Source organism: Capra hircus, assembly GCF_001704415.2.
Source record: "Capra hircus breed San Clemente chromosome X unlocalized genomic scaffold, ASM170441v1, whole genome shotgun sequence".
Taxonomy (NCBI): Eukaryota; Metazoa; Chordata; class Mammalia; order Artiodactyla; family Bovidae; genus Capra; species Capra hircus.
In genome coordinates this window covers 27701353-27709079 of record NW_017189516.1, presented here as the reverse complement: position 1 = coordinate 27709079, position 7727 = coordinate 27701353, and the positions used below count along the sequence as shown (strand labels likewise).

Sequence of the window (7727 nt, the reverse complement as noted above, 5' to 3'; positions counted from 1 at the left end):
GCTATTTGGGAGAGTTACTCAGTTTTCCTAGTATATCCCATGTATACAGGAGATAAACATGCTATTAAACTTGTTTGTTTTTCTCCAGTTAAGCTGTCTTTCATTACAGGAGGCACCTCAGCCAAGAATCTACAAGAATACTGAATACTGGAGTGGGTTGCCATTTCCTTCTCCAGGAGAGCTTCTCAACCCAGGGTTCAAACCCGTGTCTCTTAGGTCTCCTGCATTAGCAGGTGGTTTCTTTACCACTAGCACCACCTGAGAAGCCCCATACAGGAGGTAAACATGCTATTAAACTTGTTTGTTTTTCTCCAGTTAAGCTGTCTTTCATTACAGGAGGCACCTCAGCCAAGAACCTAGAAGGGTAAAGGGAAAATTATTTTCCTTCCCTGCACAGGCTAATTTACAAAAAAGTCTAATAAATTTGAAATACAGAAAATAGCCATCAATCATCAATACAACTAAAAATATATCATTTAACTATAAATATTATCACCCCTAATTATTATGAGGTGAAGAAATTTTAAAATACAAAAAAATAGGTATAAAATTTAATAAAATTTAAAGAGGTACAAATCTGTAAGATACAAGCAAACCTATAACCTTGGGCAAATTACTAGATTTAGACTATAATGTAAGAGAATTTAAAGACAGCTAACTCAGGTAAATGTACTAACACAGTGATTCTCAGCCTTCTCAGCTTCTCATTAGGAACTGAAAAGAACAAACACCATACTCAAGCCTAAATAAATTAAATTGAAATCTTGGAGGCAATTAAAAAGGTCATTAGTATTTTTTTAAAGCTCTACAAGTAATTCTGAAATGCATTCACTATGAGCAATGGATTGAACAAAAATATTTGAAAATTTATCATTAGGAAAATAAAGCAAAAAAGGATAAAAGCACAGATAGATATATTTAACAGGAAAAAACAACTGTAATAAGAAAATCCAAAAGAGATTTTTAAATAAATAGGTAAGATTCTAGTGTGTGGATGTGTGTGGGGGGTTGGGAATTTCCTTTACCCTTCTAGGTTCTTCTGACTGGTCTAAAGAATTAAACTGAAATGAGAAAAATTAACAGGAAAAAAACCCAAATTTTATTATGTACATATAGGGGCTTCATAAGAATATAAAGCCCAAGGACATCAGGCAATTAAAGTTTGTATGCCATCTAAGAGAAAGAAAGACATAAGGGTTTAGGTGGCTTCCCCTGTGGCTCAGCTGTTAAAGAATCCACCTGCAATGCAGGAGACGCAAGTTCAATCCCTGGGTTGGGAAGATCCCCCAGAGAAAGGCATAGCAACCCACTCCAGTATTCTTGCCTGGAGAATCCCATGGACAGAGGAGCCTGGTGGGCTACAGTCCATATCGTTGCAAACAGTCAGACATGACTGAAGCAACTTAGTATGCATTCATGCAAAGGGGTTTAGGACTTCAAAGAAGAAGAAGGTAATTCACAAGAAGATGAAAAAAGCAAATGTCCTGTAAACAAACATTTGCTGGGCCATACAGAAGCATTGGGACACAGTGAGGAATTTTAACCAACACTTTGCTAGATTTTTCCCTGTCTCCCTTCAAGGAATAGGTCCTCTTATCTAAGTTCTTTTACTCAGTTGAGAGAAGGTCAAAGGTTCTTCCTGAGTCTTTTGGGCCTTGACTGCTTTCAGCTCAAAATAAACTTTATGCCAAAGGTGGCAAATTTTGCTCCCTGCACTAGCAAAGATAATAAAGAAAGACTGTAATAACATAAAATCAGAAATGCAATAGTGTATTACAGAGAGATGTAATAAATTATAAGATAGATGTTATCTTATTGTAAGTCATTCAAGCTTTTATGAAAATAAATTTTAAAGCCACAATTAAATAAGTGATTTTCTGTAAGAATTGTGAAGTATCAAAACACAATAGCCAAGTGAAAAATTTAAAAATTACCAAAAAATTGCCCCAACAAAGGCTCCAACCAGGATGATTTACTAATGGATTCTTTCAACATTTCAAGGAAAAGAAAATCACCACTTTATATAGCTCCCCTAGGATAATAAAAACGCTGGAAAGCCACAAAGGTGAATTTCAACGCCTAACAGACAAGCCATGAAAAAAGTTAACTCTGGAGCAACAGTTCTCACCGTAGCTTCACATTAGAATCACCTGTAGAGCTTTATAAAATCGTGATGTTTGGGCCACATCCACATCTATACACACCCACACACAATGAAATCAGGATGCCTCAGACTGGGCCCAGGTATAAGGGATTTTAAAGCTCCCCAAATGATTACAGTTTGCAAGCCAAGGTTGAAAACTACCGCTCCAGAGCAATTTCACTACTTAATGATTTATAGAGCAAAGACCCTAACTAAAATACAAGCAAACAAAATTCAGGAGTCCATAAGAGTTATAAGCCAGCTACACAAAAAGCAGCATTTTCCTCACAGATGCAAAGATGTTTCCAAATAAAGAAGTAAGAGCAAATATATAATGATCTCACACTGTTTCCTACCACATACATTTTAAAATTCGAGCAATTCCTTAACAGGATTAAAAAGCATCTGTTTTAAAACAATAGCCTAAACTTTCAGTACTATATTTAATTTAACTATGTGTCTAACACAATCAGGAACAGAAACAAAAATGCCCCTACCAACATCATGATTTAATATTTTTTAGGCATCCTGGACAAGGTAAGAAGTACAAATATTAGCAAGAAAGACACAAAGGTGTCATTATAAGGAGACATAATAATGGCACAGGCAAATGCTGAAAAACTACAATAAATAAAAGATTTTAACATAACCACAACTGAACCAAAAATACCCTTATGTACTAGCAATGCTGCTGTTGCTAAGTCACTTCAGTCGTGTCCGACTCTGTGCAACCCCATAGACAGCCTGAAAATACAGTGGAAGGACAAAATAGGTTCACAATAAATAAAAAATAAAAAAAATACAAATAGTTTTAATGAAAACTCTGTGACCTAGATATAACTCTAAAAATATTTACTAAAATATACAGAACATGACAAAAAATAGGACAGGTGAAGTATATTCTGGATAAACACACTGAAATAACATATTTCAAGTGGATATTTCATTGGTGTCTTCCAAGGACTTGAAAAAATGATCTAATTTCATCTGATAAAAATAAACAGGTCATCCTATTAAGGATAATTATGAAAATTAAACATAATGTAAAAGACATAACTCTCCCAGATTTTATACCTTACTATTATGCCTCGATTATTAAAAGTGTAAAATCAGAGTAATAAGAAACATACTAATGTGTAGAAAAGAATAGATGGTCTGGAAATGGGCTCTATTGAAAAGACGAAGTTGAAAATGAACTCCCTTAGTCGTGTCTGACACTTTGCGACCCCATAGACTGTAGCCTACCAGGCTCCTCCGTCCATGGGATTTTCCAGACAACAGTACTGGAGTGGATTGCCATTTCCTTCCCAGGGGATCTTCCCAACCCAGGGATAGAACCCAGGTCTTCCACATTGCAGGCAGACGCTTTACCATCTGAGCCACCAGGGAAATCTCTTACATATAGGAATTTAGCACATGATAAAAGAGGAGTCATATTACTAAGTTTAAAAAGTACTAATGTAGAAAAGTATCAATGTATATCTCCACCTAAAATAAATTATAACCCCAAATAAATACCAGACAGATTATAAGATTAAATATAACAAATCGGTTCCTTTTACCCTCCAAAAAAAAGTGTATATGTGTCAAAGCCCTTAAAGAGAGGATGATGATTTCTGAGTTATGAAAAAAAGAGAAAAGTATGACAGAAAAATATTAAAATTTAACTATAAAAATAAGTTACTTCAAAAATAAGTTACTAAAATACAAATTAAAAACAAGCAATATACAAATTAAAAATTGTAGGAAATATGAAAAAATTTTATTTCATTAAAAATTTCTAATTAATTTCTAAAAGATCCTAAAAAAAAATAAAAACAATTTAAAATGTACCAGGATCAATTTTTAAAAAGGAAAACATTCACTCAAAAATTATCAGATAACAACAAATTATTTGTGAGGCACTAGTTTTGTTTATTTATATTAAATGAGCCTGGTAGGATTATTCATTACCTACGAGATTTTAAATTATTAAAGTTATTCTGAGGTACTGTGACGCTATGAGGAGCCATTTTAAAATTCCTACACTTTGTCTAACTCCATTTTTGGGCATGCAGTCCCAAAGAAACAAACCAAAATATGGAGAAACATATGGCGCAAGGATATTATTTGCAGCATCTTTTTTAATTATAGAAAAAAATTAGAGCGGGGAAATTACAGATCTAACAAGAAGGGAAGGATTTGGTGAATTATGGCACATCCACGTGTTCCATGGAATATTCTGAAGGCACTAGTATAATGTTTTTAAAAACGATGCAGCAGTAAGAGAAATGCTTTTAGGCTACAAAAAACCAGAGTGGAAAAAAAAGGACTGAAATGATAATAGGCTACAATTATAACTACGTTTTCAAAACCATGTATGTTTAAACTATGTTTTTAAAAACCGTAATTACATTTTTTATTTTTTAAAAAATTGGGGGTTAGAAAAGAAACAAAAAGCCAGCAATGGCTTCAATGGCGGCAGCTCCAACGGTAGGCTGGCTGGGACGCAGGATGTGGGGGGAGGGGCAGCTGTTGGGCCGAGGGAACAGACCTGAGGTAGAGGCAGAAAGGTGGGGCCCAGCTTGGAGGAGTGCTTCCGGTGGCCAGGGCTGGTGGGCAGGATGATCTGTGCCCTTCCCCCACCCTTCTCCAGCACTGGGTTCGGCCTGCTCTCCTGCACTCCGTTGGCTAAATGGACTTCTAGGCCACCAGGCCAGCTCAGGGGCGCCTCTGTGGGGTCCTTAAAGCACCTTGTAGTCTTTTGGAGGGCTATGATATTTCTCGAGGGCCTCGTATTCCAAACCAAATGGAAGTGCTTTCTAGTCACCGGAAGTGCTTTGACACCCGGAAGTAGATCCGTTGGAGGCGGGGGTGGGGGGTGGAATTGGTCTGTGATCCGCGAGGCACGCTGTGGCTTCGGACGCCGAACCCGGCTTTCGGTGAATGTTGGATCTTTGTGACTTTTCCAAATACCTTTGAGATCACGAACTCAGTGGAAGAACCTTGACATCACTAGAACACTGAGAACTGGGACAGGCGAGTGAAAAAAAGGAGAGCAGAGCGGTCCCGAAGCCGCGGAAGCGGCGCAAGTTCAGCGCTAAGGTAGGATCCCCCAGCAAACGTGGATCCTCTGGTGTCCCAGTGACGTGGCCCCCTCCAGCCGGCCAGTTTAGAACTCTATATTACGTCCCGGGGAGTCTAGCAGCCCCGAGGACCTAAAAGTCCAAAAGGACATTCTTGTGGCCTTCAAGCCGAGGTATCCTGGGCCTCATCCTACCAGGGAATTCCTCCTCCTAGCTCTCCCATTCCTTACGCTCCGGTGTGGGTAGAAAAGCCTCCGAAGACTACTGATTCGGAGTGCTTGAGGTTCTTCTCATCTTTGGAATCGCCTTAGCGCCATCTGCATTTGTTCCGCTAGCTTTCGAGAAGAAATGGCTTCTCTAAAGGATGCTAAGGTTAATCCCAAAAACAGTTCCTGTGACTCTGCAAACGCAGAATCTGCAGCCAGAGCTGACGGTCAAAATACTGAGGAAGCAAATGGCGGACAGAGAAAGCAGGGTAGTCAGCAAGACCAAAGCACATCAATGGTCGACTTGAAGGCAATTCAGGGAGTCCCAGGACCATCAGTGCCAGGAGAGGCTGCCGCTAGTACAAAAGGGAGTGCAGCAGAGCAGCCCAGCCCTGGAGAAAGAGGAGCCAGCAGTATTCCCTTCTCTGGTCGTCACGGAAAAATGTCAGCCTCAGAGGTCAGAGTGGAGAATATAGAGATTGGAGGCGTCTGTGACAAAAGAGTGATGATACAGCCTGAGCAGAAGCCACTTGGTGACCCAAAGTCATCCTTTTCTGAAGAAGGCTCTTCTGCCCGAAAATTTTCAGACAGCCAGGACCATACTTCAGAAATCCCAAAACACCAAAACCAGGGTGTGGTAACTGAGCACCCTTCTTCAGGATGTGACTGGTCTGATTTGGGTGAGGCTCCTACATTGGGATTCCCTCAGGAAGAGCCAGTCTCACTCAGTGTGGCAGAAACTTCAAAGCCTCCATCCTTCACAACTGAGCAGATTACCTACTGGCCTAATTGGTACAGTGGCCCTTGGCATGACTCTGCCAGCTACTGGCCCAGCAGTTCCAGGCCTCCTTGCTACTCTTCCATGGGCCATGGCATCAGCAGCAGCAGCATATACCTGGCTGGAAGGAGCAGCCAGAGCTACTGGAGTGATTATTCCTCCAGTTTTCTAGTGGCCTCCTCAGACTGGTCCAGAGAGTTGATGGCATCAGAAGGTCAGTCTCTAAGTTCTCATTCATTTCTTTTCTCTAAAGGTTCAGAAACCAACGTGAAGGAGGGGAGATGGCATCTCCAAGAGGAGATCCCACCACATCATCAGGGAGGCTATGCATATTATTCCCTGCCAAAGAGCCAGTGGGAACAAAGCCTAGAGTTGGGTTTCATTGATACCCACCTGCCAAAGCACCAATGGCAGCAAAGCCTAGAGGGTTTCATTGATACCCATTGTCACCTGGAAATGCTGTTTTCCAAGCTGTGTTTCAGAGGGACCTTTGGCAAGTTCAGAGAAGTTTATAGCCGCTCCTTCCCTAAGGAATTTCAAGGCTGCATCTCTGATTTCTCTGATCCTCGCACACTAAACAATGGTCTATGGGAGGAGATGTTGAAAGATGACATGACTTGGGGGGCCTTTGGCTGTCACCCCCATTTTGCAAGTTGCTACAATGACATTCAAGAAAGAAGCATTATGCAAGCCTTACGGCACCCCAAGGCTATAGCATATGGAGAAATTGGCTTGGATTATTCCTATAAGTGCAGCACACCTATCCCAGAGCAGCAGAAGATATTTGAGAAGCAGCTACAGCTGGCCGTGTCTCTAAAGAAGCCCATAGTGCTCCACTGCCGAGAAGCTGACAGTGATCTGCTGGGCATCATGAAAAAACTTGTGCCCTCTGACTACAAGATCCATAGGCATTGCTTTATTGGTAGTTACCAAGTCATCGAGCCTCTTCTGAACTACTTCCCCAACATGTCCGTGGGCTTCACAGCAGTCCTGACCTACCCTTCTGCCTGGGAGGCCCGGGATGCTCTGAAAAATATCCCGCTGGAGAGAATCCTCGTGGAAACCAATTCTCCCTACTTCCTCCCAAATGGGGTTTCTAAAAGGTCTTGCCGGTATTCCCATCCAGGACTGGCCTTGCATACGATTGAAGAGATTGCTAAAATTAAAGATCAGCCGATCTCTCACACCTTGGTTACCATACGAAAGAACACTAGTCGCGTCTACAATATTTAAGCAGAGAGGGCACAGTCAGGAGTCTTCCAGAAAAGGGAGACCAGCATCCTGACAACATAAACATAGACTTGGTTTGAACTCTGCCTGTATCCCAGGTCAAGGAGGTGTTTGGCAAACCCATTGGAACAGAAGAAACCAGAACAGGATGTTCTCCTGAAAAGCTCTTCATAAGACTTCTGCTTCTGGCTGGTAGGGTGGGGTGCAATGGGATGGGAGGAGGGCTAAGGGGAACTATCCTTAATGTTATTAGGGGTTTCCTCCTAGCCCAATTGTGCCAGGGTGGTCCATAAAGAAGAAAGAGT

At 40.9% G+C, this 7727-nt stretch overlaps 1 pseudogene; it reads left to right on the top strand.

Annotated features, from left to right (window-relative positions):
- Window positions 1-5556: 5556 nt before the first annotated feature.
- On the top strand, window positions 5557-7425 carry LOC102177606 (annotated as a pseudogene).
- Window positions 7426-7727: the final 302 nt, after the last annotated feature.